General features: G+C 42.2%; 2 non-coding genes and 2 pseudogenes across 2 annotated transcripts; all 4 read right to left on the reverse strand.

Moving 5' to 3' along the window:
* Positions 1 to 708: 708 nt before the first annotated feature.
* LOC149511489 (25S ribosomal RNA) lies at positions 709 to 4,011 on the reverse strand (annotated as a pseudogene).
* Positions 4,012 to 4,242: 231 nt separating this feature from the next.
* Positions 4,243 to 4,397, reverse strand: LOC149511490 (5.8S ribosomal RNA). Its single transcript, XR_016333899.1, has one exon. It is a non-coding gene; the product is annotated as a 5.8S ribosomal RNA (ribosomal RNA).
* Positions 4,398 to 4,688: 291 nt separating this feature from the next.
* Positions 4,689 to 6,389, reverse strand: LOC149511491 (18S ribosomal RNA; annotated as a pseudogene).
* Positions 6,390 to 10,808: 4,419 nt separating this feature from the next.
* LOC149511492 (25S ribosomal RNA) lies at positions 10,809 to 14,186 on the reverse strand. The gene has a single exon (XR_016333882.1). It is a non-coding gene; the product is annotated as a 25S ribosomal RNA (ribosomal RNA).
* Between the last annotated feature and the right edge of the window lie 94 nt (positions 14,187 to 14,280).

Raw genomic sequence — 14,280 nt, forward strand, 5'->3', positions numbered from 1 at the left:
TTTGACAAGCTAGAATTATGCTAAGCACTTGAGTTTTGTTGGTTGACTTAGGTAGGTAGAGTCAATTCCCTATTCAAGGCCACACAGAGTTTGGCTTAAGATCAGAGCTAGTGACACATACACCAAGTGTAATTTGGTGCTGATGGCAATCTAAGGGTAGATAAGTGCCTTGGGTGGGTGGGTCATTGCACACATGCTGCACCAAGTGCCTACATCTACCAAAGTAGTGTCTAAGGCAATAACTTCCACCAAGTGCTGGCATCCGCCAATGGAAGTCTGAGGTAACAACCCATACCATGGGCCCACTTGCATAGACAATGATCGAGGTAAGTGCCTGCACTAAGTGTTGACATCTGGCAGTGGCATCTAAGGTAACACCTACACCAAGGGGCCAGCATCCATTGATTGTATTCAAGGCAACAAAAGGCCAACATTTGGCAATGGTGTTTGAGGCAACAACCCACTTGCACTAGGGTCTAGCATGTGAGACAAGAGGAGTTCGAGGCAAGTGCCCACACCAAGGGTGAGATCATCCTTAAAATGAATACCAAAAGCATTCAGTTATCATTTACTTAGACACTTGAGGGAGGGAAGTCATTGCTCGAGAAATCAATTGCAACAAAGAACACCATTCATCCCCAACCTCAAAAGGGTGTAGTGTAAAGAAATGAAGTGAGAGGGCTTCAATGGGTGCAGAGAGGAGAAGGGACAAATCAAAGCGACAAAAGGTTGAATCTCAGTGGATCGTGGCAACAAGGCCACTCTACCACTTACAATAGCCTATCACGTATTTAAGTCATTTGCAAAGGATTGTACCCACCACTCAATGGGAATTGAGCTCTAAGAAGGCCCGTGTGGATTTTCCACCACTAGGGCTACACCTATGACAAGTGCCTTTGAGGGACATAGTCCCTTACTATGGGTCGGCAATTGGGTGGCAGGCACGTGCAATTGGCTTTTCAACCAAGTGCAACGCCTAATTGTGTGAATCAATGGCTCCTCTTAAACTAGGTTGAATTACTATTATGACATTGCCATCTATAAGGTAAAACTAACCTATCTCATGATAGTGTAATCCCAGCTCAAGTTCTCTATTGGTGGGTGAACAATCCAACACTTGGTGAATTTTGCTTTACAATGATAGGAAGATCTGACATCAAAGGACCAAAAAGCAACATTGCTATGAACGCTTGGTTGCCACAAGCCAATTGTCCCTGGGGTAACTTTTCTGACATCTCTAACATCAAATTCTATAGGTCTAAAGGATCAATAAGCCATGCTTTCAAGGATTGTATTCATACTAGAAATCAGAATCAAATGAGGTTTTACCTTTTTGTTCCACACAATATTTCTATTCTTGTTAAACTTATCTTAGGACACCTAAATTATCTTTTAATAGATGTGCCACCCTAACCAAACTCCCCACTTGACAATGTCTTCCACTTAGATTAACTGATTGAGGCCAGCCTTGGGTCCAAAAAAAGGGGTCGTGCCTTACCTATGATTCATGGAATAAGTAAAATAATGTTAAAAGTTATGGTATTTCAATTTCACCTGAGGGCTCCCATTTATCCTACACCTCTTAAGTCATTTCACAAAGTAGGACTAGAGTTAAGCTCAGAAAGGCTTTTTTCCACATCGATTTTGCCAAGCCCATTCCCTTGGCTATGGTTTCACTATGTAGTAGATAGGGATAGTGGGAATCTTATTAATCCATTCATGCGTGTCACTAATTAAATGATGAGATATTTAGCTACCTTAAGAGAGCCATAGTTACTCCCATCATTTACCTGCACTCGATTGAATTTTTTTCACTTTGACATTTAGAGCACTTGGTAAAAATCACATTACATGAGCATCTGCAGGGACCATTGCAATTCTTTTCTTTAATTAAACAGTTAGATTTCCCTTATTCGTACCAGTTATGAGTCGACTATCTATCACCAAAGGAAGACCTTTGAGGGAGCTATTCCTAGTTTATCCCCCAGTCATCACATGGTGACACTCTCTTGCCATGGGAGCAACTCGAGTAGTACACCAATAGCTGACTGGTTCAAGATTGGGACCCTTGTGCCAAGCCTTCAGAGCCATCTTTTTCTCGAGGTTATGGATATATTCTATTGACTTTCCTTGCTAACATTATTCCATCGACTAGAGGTTATTCACCTTGGAGACCTAATGAGGATAAGAGTACGATCGAGTGTAGACAACAATCAATCCTTCAAATTTTCAAAGGCCTACGAAGGCACACCAGACACCATGTGACGTGTGATGTTCTTCCAGCCACTAGAACTTATCTCCAGGTAAGCTATTTCTAGGGTGGCAAGTCATTAAACAAAAAAGATATCTCTTCTCGAGGCCCTCATCGATGTCTCGAAACTCTCTAATGTTACCGTCAGTCACCATTTCCTAGTTCAAGAATTTTAACCTAATTCCCTTTCAAAGCTCACACCAGATACGCTATTGAATAGGCTTCTTCCATCTCTTAAGATTGACTAACCCATGTGCAAATTCTGCTCGCATGGAATCTTTCCCCTTTTCGGCCTTCAACGTTCTTATTTGAATATTTGCTACTACCACCAAGATCTACACCAATGGTCACTCCATCCAGGCTCGTGCCTTAGGTTTTGTAGCAACTGTCATGCCTTTCTACTTATCGAGGCTTGGCCCCTACCCTGACGATCGGGTATAGGTCATGCACTTAACCGCCATCCATTTTCAGGGCCAGTTCATTCGGTAAGTGATTTGTTACATGTTCCTTAATGGATTTCAACTTCCATGACCATTATCCTACTATTTTAATCGACCAACACCCTTTGTAGGTTTTAGGTTAGAGCATAGATGGGCACTATAACCTGCATTCAGGCTCATCCTGCATCACTAGTTCTGCTTACCAAAAATGGCCCACTTGGAGCTCATACCATCCTACCTTTTTAAAATTTAAGAATAGGTTGAAGGCATTACACCCCCAATGCCTCTAATCATTGGCTTTACTTCATACAACTCGCTAAGGGCTCCAGCTATCTTAAGATAAATTTTGGGGGAACCAACTACTAGATAGTTTAATTAGTCTTTTGCCCTTATACCTAAGTCAGATGAATGATTCACATGTCAGTATCACTGTAGGCCTCTTCAGAGTTTCCTCTAGTTTTATCTCACTTAAGTATAGTTCACTATCTTTTGGGTCTCGATAAGCATGCTCACAATCAAACCCTTATCAAAAAATCAAGGTCAGTTGGTGATGCACCTACGAGTGATCCTGCGAATCAACTTTCTTGTGCCTTATAGCCTTTCTAGCCTATTAATTCACACACATGTTAGATGCCTTGGTCTGTGTTTCAAGATGGGTCGGATAAGGATCCCATAGGCTAACATTGGGAGCATGCTGATGCCAAGGAACATGCCAGTGCCAGGGCACATCGAGATGGTGCATGCTACATTCCATGATCATGGCAATGATGTTCTTGCAGGCATATCAAAAGCCCAGGCTTGGGCCATCTCCATGACCCACACTGGTCCACACCTAGAGCCAATCGACAATTGGTTCTTACCATTCACATCTGATCGAGTCACATTACTGACCTTCATTTATTTCTTTTTTGATAATTTCAAGCACTCTTTGACTCTCTTTTCAAAGTCCTCTTCATATTTCCCTTATGGTATTTGTTTGCTATCGGTCTCTCACTTGTATTCAGCCTTGGATAGAATTTATCGCTTGATTGGGGCTATATTCCCAAACAACTCAACATGTAGACAGCACCTTATGGTGTGACAGGGTCTAAGCATAATGGGGCTCTCACCCTTTCTGGTACCCTTTTCTAAGGGACTTAGGCCGAGTCCACCTCTAAGGATGCTTCTTCAGACTATAATTCGGATGTTAGGGGTGCTCAATTCTTAAGCTAGGTTTTTTTTTGTTCGTTCGCCATTACTAAGGGAACCCTAGTAAGTTTCTTTTCCTCTGTTTATTGATATGCTTAAACTCAGTGGGTAATTTTGCTTGACCTAGGTTCACGATGTAAGTATCAATTGAGTGATGCTAGGGTCTGATGGGGTTCGGATGGACAACAAACATACATCACCAAAAGTGAGGTATGCTAAGAGCTTTACCACCAATGGTCATGGCGCTATCATTACCAGGAATTTGCTTTTAGGCCAACCATGACCAATGAGATCGTAGGAGGCCAAAACACCTACCTCTACCTAGAGCCTAATGGGTGGGGGTTTAAAAGGAGTAATGATGCATGACACCTAGGCAGGCGAGCCCTCGACCAAATGGCTTGGGGCAAACTTACATTCAAAGATTTGATGGCTCATGAGATTCAGTAATTCACACCAAGTGTCACATTTTGCTGTGTTCTTCATCAATGCGAGAGCTAAGATATCCATTGCCAAGAGTCATTTTAATTTTTTATGACCAAAGGAGTTTTAGTGTCACTCATGCATGCACCATGAATCGGATGGCAATGGTGCTGGTGCTCTTTTCCATTCTAGTTCCTTGGTGTGAATTGAACCGGGTGTTCTTTATTTGGTTACGAGTGATGATGTCGATCATGTCTCATACCCAAGAGGCAGAAAGAAGTGACCGTCATGCCTGTCTAGGGTTGGAAGGGGCTCAGGGCATGGAGGCACCCTCACCCCCTTGGTGTTTTGTTAATGCATTTGTGGGTCATTCGTTGAGCAAGTTTTGACAATGATCCTTCTGTAGGTTCACCTACAAAAACCTTTTTATAACTTCTTCTTACTTTAATGACAAGGTTCAATGGACTTATCATGATGTCATAGGTAGCAAACCATCCACGTTGCCACGATCCAAACATTTCACCACATCATTCAATCAATAAGAGTGACGAGTGGTGTGTACAAAGGGAAGGGATGTAGTCAATGTGAGTTGATGACTCACACTTACAAGGAATTCCTTGTTGAAAACTAAAAATTACAATGATCTATCTCCATCATGATGAAATTTCAAAGATTATTCGAGCTTGTTGACCAAGGCTATAGACTCGTTGAATACATCAGTGTAGCACGCATGCGGCCCAAAACATCTAAGGGCATCCTAGACTTGTTATGGCTACAAACTTCCTTGGCCTAAGTGACCAAAGTCCTTCTAAGAAGCTAGACATGAAAGATCACCTCTATATTGCTAGTTAACAAGCTAAGGTCTCATTCATTAATGGAATTCACTAGATAAATTACTCTACCAACTAAGAATGGCCATGCACCACCACCCATAGAATCAAGAAAGAGCTTTCAGTTTGTTAATCCCTACTATGTCTGGACCTTGTAAGTTTCCTCATATTGAGTCCAATTAAGCCATAAGCTCCACTCTTAGTGGTGCCCTCCCATAAATTCCTTTAGGTTTCAGCCTTGCAACCATACTCTTCCTAGAACCCAAAAACTTTGATTTCTCATAAGGTGCTGATAAAGTCTTAAATGTAACAACCATCGATCCCTGGTTGACATTGTTTATGGTTGAGACTAGAACAGTATCTAATTGTCTTCAAGCGCTCAACTTTTATTCTTGATTAATGAAAACATCCTTGGCAAATGCTTTCGTAGTTGTTCATCTTTCATAAATCCAAGAATTTCACCTCTGAATATGAACTACAAATGCCCCTGACTATCCCAGTTAATCATTACTCCAATCCTGAATGCCAATACAATAGGATCAAAATCCTATGATGTTATCCCATGCCAATGTATTCAAGCATAGGCCTGTTTTGAGCACTCCAATTTCTTCAAAGTAATAATGCTAAAGGAACAACTCGGTAGTTAAGGCTAGGGAGTGCATTACTGGTAATAGGGACAAGTAGACCTGTGCTTAGCACCAGACTTTCCCTCCAATGGATCAATGTTAAGGGATTTAGAATGTATTCATTCCAATTACCAAACTCATAAAGCTTGGTATTGTTATTATTGTCACTACCTCTCTGTGTCAAGATTGGGTAATTTGCATAATTATTGCCTTCCTGGGATGTGGTAGCTATTTCTTAGGCTCCATTTTCGAAATCGAACCCTAATCTCTGTCACCCATTACCACCACAGTAGGCCACTATCCTACTATCGAAAGTTGACAGGTCAAAATTTTGAATTATGTATCGCTAGCACAAAAGTTGTCCGGTCTATCAAGTTATTAGGAATCATTAGAGTAATAGACAATGCTTGCGTCGACCTTTTTATCTAATAAATGCATCCCTTCTAGAAGTTAGGGTTTGTTGTAGATATTAGCTCTAGGATAACTAGGTTATCCAAGTAGTAGATACCATCAAACGAACTATAACTAATCTATAGAGCATTCATAGTTTCACAATGTGAATTAGTTCATACTTACACATGCAAGGCTTAATATTTGAGACAAGCATATGACTACTGGCAAGATCATCTAGGTAGCATTCCTTTGGAACATTGGCACCACATAGGCCTTAGTGCACCGACCAAGTAGCAGAGAGAGCCAACACAGAGCACAAGTGTCAAGCACATGAAATGCATGGAATCGAATGAACAATGACCAAGAGCCCATGCCTACAAAATGTTTTGCATCTAAAAGCACGATCGAACACTGGTGCACCAATGTGGCCATAGAGGTTTGGCTAGCACATTTGGGACTTAGGGCATGATTGAGATCTGACTTGTAGCCTTTAAAGACGTAAGATGCATTAGGGATGGCAAGACATCTAGTTTCTATCAATTTAAGTATGCAGTATAAGATCCTGATTACACCCCTAGGGTACGATAACCACAAAGGGGAGATTGGAGAGGATGATAGGTTGATAGTTATATGAATCAAGCATGGAGCTTGCCAACACATGCAACTATAGCACCACTCATATGCCTATTGCGTACAAGTGGCAGCATCCTTGCGTATCGGTCCACAATGCACCCAATCAATTACTCGATGAACGAGCAAAGGAAACAACGTACAAGGCCATGCCACAACCCTTTTAGCATGGCAAAAGCACAAGTAAGGGCCACGAGATTGCCCCGCCATCCAACGAGCAACAATGGCATGACATCACCAATGCTTAGTCTGGCTGAGACTGCACGCGCAAACATTACTGTCACCACCTTAGGGTGATATTGCTCGATTCAAGGACTTATTCTTAGGGTCTTGGGTAGCATCAGCTGCATGCAAAGGCTTAGCTAAGCTGAGGCATTTTTGTGGTCAATGAGAAGGGACCACTAGACCACCAAAAACCTAAGAGACTTGGGTTGGCAAAGCCCCGCAACTGCAGCTTCTACTTGTACCACTCCATGGAGTCATTACCCAATTTAGGGACTTGCTTTAGGGTTTGGGTCAACATCAATCACAGACACGAGCTTAAGGTCAGCATAGCCAAGCCCTATTTCTGCATGCATGCCAACTAGACGAGGCCATGGCTATATGCAGGTTACTGGAGCAACTAGTCACTAGACAAAATGGCCAAAAGGCATGCATGGCTTGAAGTTTGCTCTAGGAAAGTTGCTATGGATGTACACAATGATAAGCCCATCACACATAATTACTCCCCCCATTAGAGGGTAGAGTGGACCCAAATAACCACCCCCTAAAGCGCATGAAAGATTTTAAAGATATGCTAGCAGTAAACATTAAAGTGTCTGAAATAGGGACACTTTTTTCAAATAGGCATATCCCGTACCAAATGTCCACAGGTGCCGATGGTGGTTAAGGCATGTGCTTACACCAAGGCCTAGCATGTGGCAATGGTGTTCAAGGTAACTGCCCGTGCCAAGGGCCATCTTTTGCAGATACTAATCGAGGCATGTGCTCGCACTAGGTCTAGATTGTGTTAATGCTGATTGAGGCATGTGTCAATAGAGGTTAAGACAAATGCCTGTACCATTGGCCAACATGTGCCGATAGTGGTCCAGCATGTGTAAATAGAGGTTAAGGCAAGTGCCTATACCAAGGGGTAGCTTGTGCCAATAGTGGTTGAGGCAAGTGCCTATAGCAAAGGCTAGCTTATGCCAATGATGGTCAAGGAATGTGCCCACACTATGCACCAACATGGTCTATTAATGGTTGAAGCCTTGGTTAAAATTTGATTTTGGGCCACAATGCACATGTTGGGCTCAGGCATGTGTTGGTGCCACATTTTTTTGCCTAGAGCAGCATCATCGAAGAACCTAACTTATAGCATTAGGGGTTTCGACGATTGAGAGTGGGGGGCTAGAGGGTGTACGCACATGACATACGATGAGTGCTAGTCCTTAGCCTTTATATTGGCCCCCTATCCCCTAAGAAACCTTGACAACTCACACCCTCTTAATGAGCATAGAAGCTTTTATAGGTTCATAGGCAATAGCCATTCAAGTGTTTGAAATGGGGAGGCTATTTTCAAATGACCACAAAATCTTCTAGACTTTGATTTTTTAGCTAAATTTTTTTATGGATGCTAAAAAAAATATAAGGACACATATATCAATTTTTGGTGCCAAAACTCCTTTTAAAAAATTTTTAAAAAATCCTGAACCTTAAAAAATTTTAAAAATTATGAAAAATAAAAAATGATTCATCTTACCATAAAGCTTCACATGAAGGCTTAGAGGAGCATTATATGAATTTACAAGCCATAAAGATGGCATTGGCATGGTGGAAATATGAAGACGTGCTTGAACCCATTTACTACCTAATCATGGTGCACATGATGCATGATCGGGCTTAGGATACCCATGTGTGGTGCATGGCCAAGTATGTACTGATGGTGCTTGAGAAAACTGCCCCCATAAAAGGACAACATATGTTAATGGTAGTCAAAGCATGTTCCGAGGCTAAGGGTCAACATGCCCCGATGGTGGTCATGGCATGTGCATGTGTCACAAATCATAAGAGAGTCCAATCCCAAGGGTTTTAGTAGGATAAGGTCCGATAGCTAGGGGGTCTAGGCCTTAAGGCCTACCGAAGGCCTAGGTCATGGGGAACTAGCCCAAATAGTGGTATGGGTAGCGATTATGACTCAATAGGCTCAAGCATAGTGTTCATGTTTGGCATAATTGAGACAAGCCTAGGTGCGAGCGCTGGTGAACACTTATATAAGTTTACTAGCCATATAAATGGCATTAGCATGGTAGAAATATGAAGATGTGCCTATACTCAACCACTACCTAATCATGGTGCATATGGTGCATGGCCCAGGCCCAGGATACCCATGCGTGCTATACAACCCATCAAATGTCGAGGGTGTTCTAGGGAACTACTACACAAAGGGCTAACATGTGCTGATGGTGATCAAAGCATGTGCTGAGACCAAGGACCAATAGGTCTCGATGGTGGTCGAGGCATGCGCATGTGTCACAGTCTACAAGCTAGTCCACTTCTAGAGGCTCTAGTGAGATAGGGTCAATAACTTGGGGGACCAGGCCTTAAGGCCTATTAGAGGCCTAGGTCATGGGGAACTAGTCAAAATTGTTGTATGGGTAGTGATCGGGACTCAAAAGGCTCAAGCATGATGTTCATGTTTGACAGAATTTAGCCAAGCCTAGGTTTGGGCACTGATGAGTGCTTATACGAATTTCCAAGCCATGAAAATGGCATTGGCATAGTAAAAATATGAATATGTGCTTGAACCCACCCACTACCCGACTGTGGTACACATGGTGTGTGACTCGGGCTTAGGATACCCATGCATGGTGTGTGGCCCAGCATGTGCCAATGGTGTTCAAGGGAACTACTAACATAAAGGGCTAGCATATGCCAATGGTGGTCAAAGCATGTGTCGAAACTAAGGGCTAACATGTCCCAATGGTGGCTGAGGCATGTGTATGTGTCACAGTCCATAAACTGATCCATGCTTGGGGGTTCCATTAGGATAAGGTCTGATAGCCAAAGGGACCAAGCTTTAAGGCCAACTAGAAGACTAGGTGATAAGGAAGTAGCTTAAAAGAATGGTGTGGTTAGTGTTCAAGACTCTCGAGTCTCAAGCACAGTGTTCAAGTTTGGCAGAATTGATACATGAGGACATAGTTAGACTCGATGTGAGCATTGATGATCAAGGCATAGGTGTATGGTCAGACCCAAGTGCAGGTATGCCTGAACACAATCATGGTTTAGATTAGATTTGTGGGCTTTTAGAAGGCCCAGTACTACAAGATAATGTTTAACAAGCTGGTATTATGCTGGGCACTTGAGTTTTGCAGGCTAACTTAGATAGGTAGAGTCAATTCCTTGTCCAAGGTAGCCTAAAGTTTGGCTTGAGACCAAAGCCAGTGACACATGAAATGAGCGTCATTCAGTGCTGATGGCGATCAAAGGGCAAACAAGTGCCTTGGATGAGAAGGTCATGGTACACATGCTGCACCAAGTGCCAACATCTACCAAAAGGGTGTCCGAGGCAACAACCCGCACCAAGTGCCAGCATCTACCAAAGAGGTGACTAAGGCAACAACCCACGCCAAGGGCTTGCTTGAGTGGATGGTGGCCAAGGCAAGTGCCCGTACCAAGTGTCGGCATCTAAAAATGGTGTTTGAGGCTACATCCCACTTGTAACAAGGTGCTAGCATCTGTCGATGGCATCTAAGACAATGATAGGCTAGCATTCGCTGATGGTGTCTAAGGTAACAACCCACTTACCCTAGGGGATAATGTGTAAGGGTAATAGGACTTCGAAGCAAGTGCCTACATGAGGGCAAGCCCATCCCTATAATGAATACTGATGGCATTCAGTTGTCATTTACTTGGATGCTTAAGGGAAGGATGTCATTGCTTAGGTGAATTGATTGCAATGGACAATAACATTCATCCCCAGCCTCAGAAAGGTGCAGTTTAAAAAAATAAAGTGAGAGGACTTAGATAGATGTAGAAAAGGGGAGGGACAAATTGAAGTGACAAAGGGCTGAATCTCAGTGAATCATGGTAGCAAGGCCATTTTACCACTTACAATACCCTGTCACATATTTAAGTCATCTACAAAGGATTCTACTCGTTATTCGGTGAGAATTGAGCTCCAAGGAGTCTTGTGTGGCTTGTCCGCCACTAGGGCTGCACCTATAACATGTAACTTTAGGGGCCATGGGCCTATACTGTAGGTCGACAATCAAGCTATGGGCACATGCATCACTTCTAGCTAAGATTTTGACTTAGATTTGTTCAGTCATAATCCAATGCATGGTAGCTTTATGCCACTAGTTTTTCAACCAAGTGCAATGACCAATTGTGCGAATCAATGGTTCTTCTTGTACTAGGTTGAATTACTATTATGATGCTACCATCAATAGGGTAAAACTATCCTATCTCACAACAATCTAAACCTAGCTCACATTCCCTACAAGTGGGTGAATAATCTAACACTTGGTGAATTCTGCTTCACAATGATAGGAAAAGCTAACATCAAAGTATCAAAAAGCAATGTCGCTATGAACGCTTGGCTGCCGCAAGCTAGTTATCCTTGTGGTAACTTTTTCGACACCTCAAGCTTCAAATTTCGAAAGTCTAAATGATCGATAGGCCACGTTTTCACTATTCATATTCATACTAGAAATTAGAATCAAACAATCTTTTACCTTTTTGTTCCAAAAAAGATTTATGTTCTTGTTGAGCTCATCTTAGGACACGATATTATCTTTTAAAATATGTGTTGCCCTAACCAAACTCCCTACTAGACAATGTCTTCCACCTAGATTAATTGACCAATGCTAGCCTTGTGTCTAAAAGAAAGGGTTGTACCTCATCTCTAATCCTCAAATACATAAAATAATATAAAAAGTAATGGTATTTCAATTTCACCCGAGGGCTCCCACTTATCCTACAACTCTCAATTCATTTCACAAAGTTAGACTAGAGTCAAGCTCAATAGGGTTTTCTCTTCCTGTTAATTCTACTAAGCCTGTTCCTTTGGTTATGGTTTCACTAGATAGCAGATAGGGATAGTTGGAATCTTGTTAATCCATTCATGCATGTCACTAATTAGATGACGAGACATTTGGCTACCTTAAGAGAGTCATAGTTACTCCCGTCGTTAACCCGCACTTGGTTTAATTTCTTCATTTTGACATTCAAAGCACTAGGCAAAAATCACATTGCATGACAATCCATAGGGGCCATCACAATGCTTTGTTTTAATTAAACTATTGGATTCCCTTTGTCGATACTAGTTCTAAGTCAACTATTCATTACCTGATGAAGGCCCTTAAGGGAGTTAGACCCAGTCCAACCCTTCACCAGCACATGATGACCCATTCTCATCATAGGAGTAGCTCGAGCAGTGCACAGACAACCGATGGGTTCAAGACTAGGACCTTCATGCCCAACACTAAGAGCCAATCTTTTTCCCTAGGTTACAAATCCATTTTGCTGACTTCTCTTGCCTACATTGTTCCATTGACAATAGGCTATTCACCTCAGAAACCTGATGCAATTATAAGTATGATAGGGCACAGACAGCACTTAGTCTTCTGGATTTTCAAGGGCTATTGAGGGCTTACTGAACACCACATGACGTGCAGTGCTCTTTTAGCTACTGGACCCTACCTTTGGGTAATCTATTTCCAAGGTAGGCAAATTGTTAAATAGAGAAGATAACTCTCCCTGAGGCCTCCACTAACCTCTTTAGACTCTTTAATGTTGCCATTAGCTGTCACATCCCAGTTTAGGAATATTAACTCGATTCTCTTTTGAAGCTTGCGCTAGATATGCTATAGGATGGGCTTCCCCTTTCTCTTAGGATCGGTTAACCTATGTGCAAGTGCCATTCACATGGAACCTTTCCCCTCTTCAACTTTCAAAGTTCTCATTCAAATATTTGCTACACTACTAAGATCCACACTGATGGTTGCTCCACTTGAGCTCGTGCCTTGTATTTTATGACGACTACAATGCCCTCCTACTTATCGAGGCCTAGCCCCTGCCTTGATGATAAGGTATAGGTTGTGCACTTAAGTGCCATCCATTTTTGGTGCTAGTTTATTTGGTAGGTAAGTTGTTACACACTCTTTAGTGGATTTAAACTTCTATGACTACTGTTTTACTATTTCAATCGACCAACACCTTTTGTGGGTTCTAGGTTACTGCACAATTGGGAATCATAACCTAGCTTCCAATTCATCCTACATCAACAGTTTTGCTTACCAAAAATAGCCCACTTAGAGCTTCAATTTCATGGCATGGCTCAATGAAGCAACCATGCTGTCCAACCTATTTAAAGTTCAAGAATAAGTCGAGGGCATTATTCCCCCGATGCTTCTAATCATTGGCTTTATCCGATAGAACTCGCTAAGGGTTCTAGCTATCTTGAGGGAAATTTTAGAAAGAACCAACTACAAGATGGTTTGGTTAGTCTTTTGCACCTATACCCAAGTCAGATGAATGATTTGCATGTTAGTATCATTATGGGCCTCCACTAGAGTTTCCTCTAGCTTTGCCTCACTTAGGCATAGTTCATCATCTTTTGAGTCCCAACAAGCATGCTTACACTCGAACCCTTATCAAAGATCAGGGTCAGTTGGTAATGCACCAGCGAGGGATCCCATTAATTAGCTTCTTTATAGTATTTCTAGTTTGTTGACTCACACACATGCCAAACTCCTTAGTACATGTTTCAAGATGGTTTAGATAGGGAGCCCATAGGCTGATATTGGGAGAACATTGGTGTTGAGGCATGCTAAGATGGCACATGCTATATTCCATGATCACAGCAATGACATCTTTACAGGCATATTGAAAGCCCAGGCTTAGGCCACTATCGTGACCTGTGTCTGTCCATACCTTGAACCGATCGATGGACTAACTCTTACTGTTCCACATCCAATCGAGGAGCATCATTGGCTCCCATCCACTTCCCTCCCAATAATTTCAAGCACTCTTTGACTCTCTTTTCAAAATCCTTTTCATCTTTCCCTTATGGTACTTGTTCATTATCAATCTCTAACTCGTATTTAGCCTTGGATGAAATTTACTGCCCGATTAGGGTTGTATTACCAAACAACTTGGCTCATAGATAACGCCTCATGGTGTGATAGGGTCCAGGTAGAACAAGGCTCTCACCCTCTTCGATGCCTTTTCTTAAAGGACTTAGACTTGATCTACTACTGAAGGCACTTCTTTAGACTACAATTTGGACTCTAGGGTTGCTCGATTCTCAAGCTAGGCTTTTTCTAGTTTGCTCGCCATTACTAAGAGAGTCCTAGTAAATTTTTTTTCCTTCACTTATTGATATGCTTAAACTCAGCTGGTAATCCCTCTTGACCTGAGGTCACAATGTGAGCATCGATCGAGCGATGTGAGGGGTTCGATGGGGTCTAAATGGACAATAAGCATGCATCACCAAAGACAAGGCATGCCAGGAGCTT

This window comes from Durio zibethinus, chromosome 25, assembly GCF_047325235.1.
Source record: "Durio zibethinus cultivar Kanyao isolate XHJ-2024 chromosome 25, ASM4732523v1, whole genome shotgun sequence".
Classification (NCBI taxonomy): Eukaryota; Viridiplantae; Streptophyta; class Magnoliopsida; order Malvales; family Malvaceae; genus Durio; species Durio zibethinus.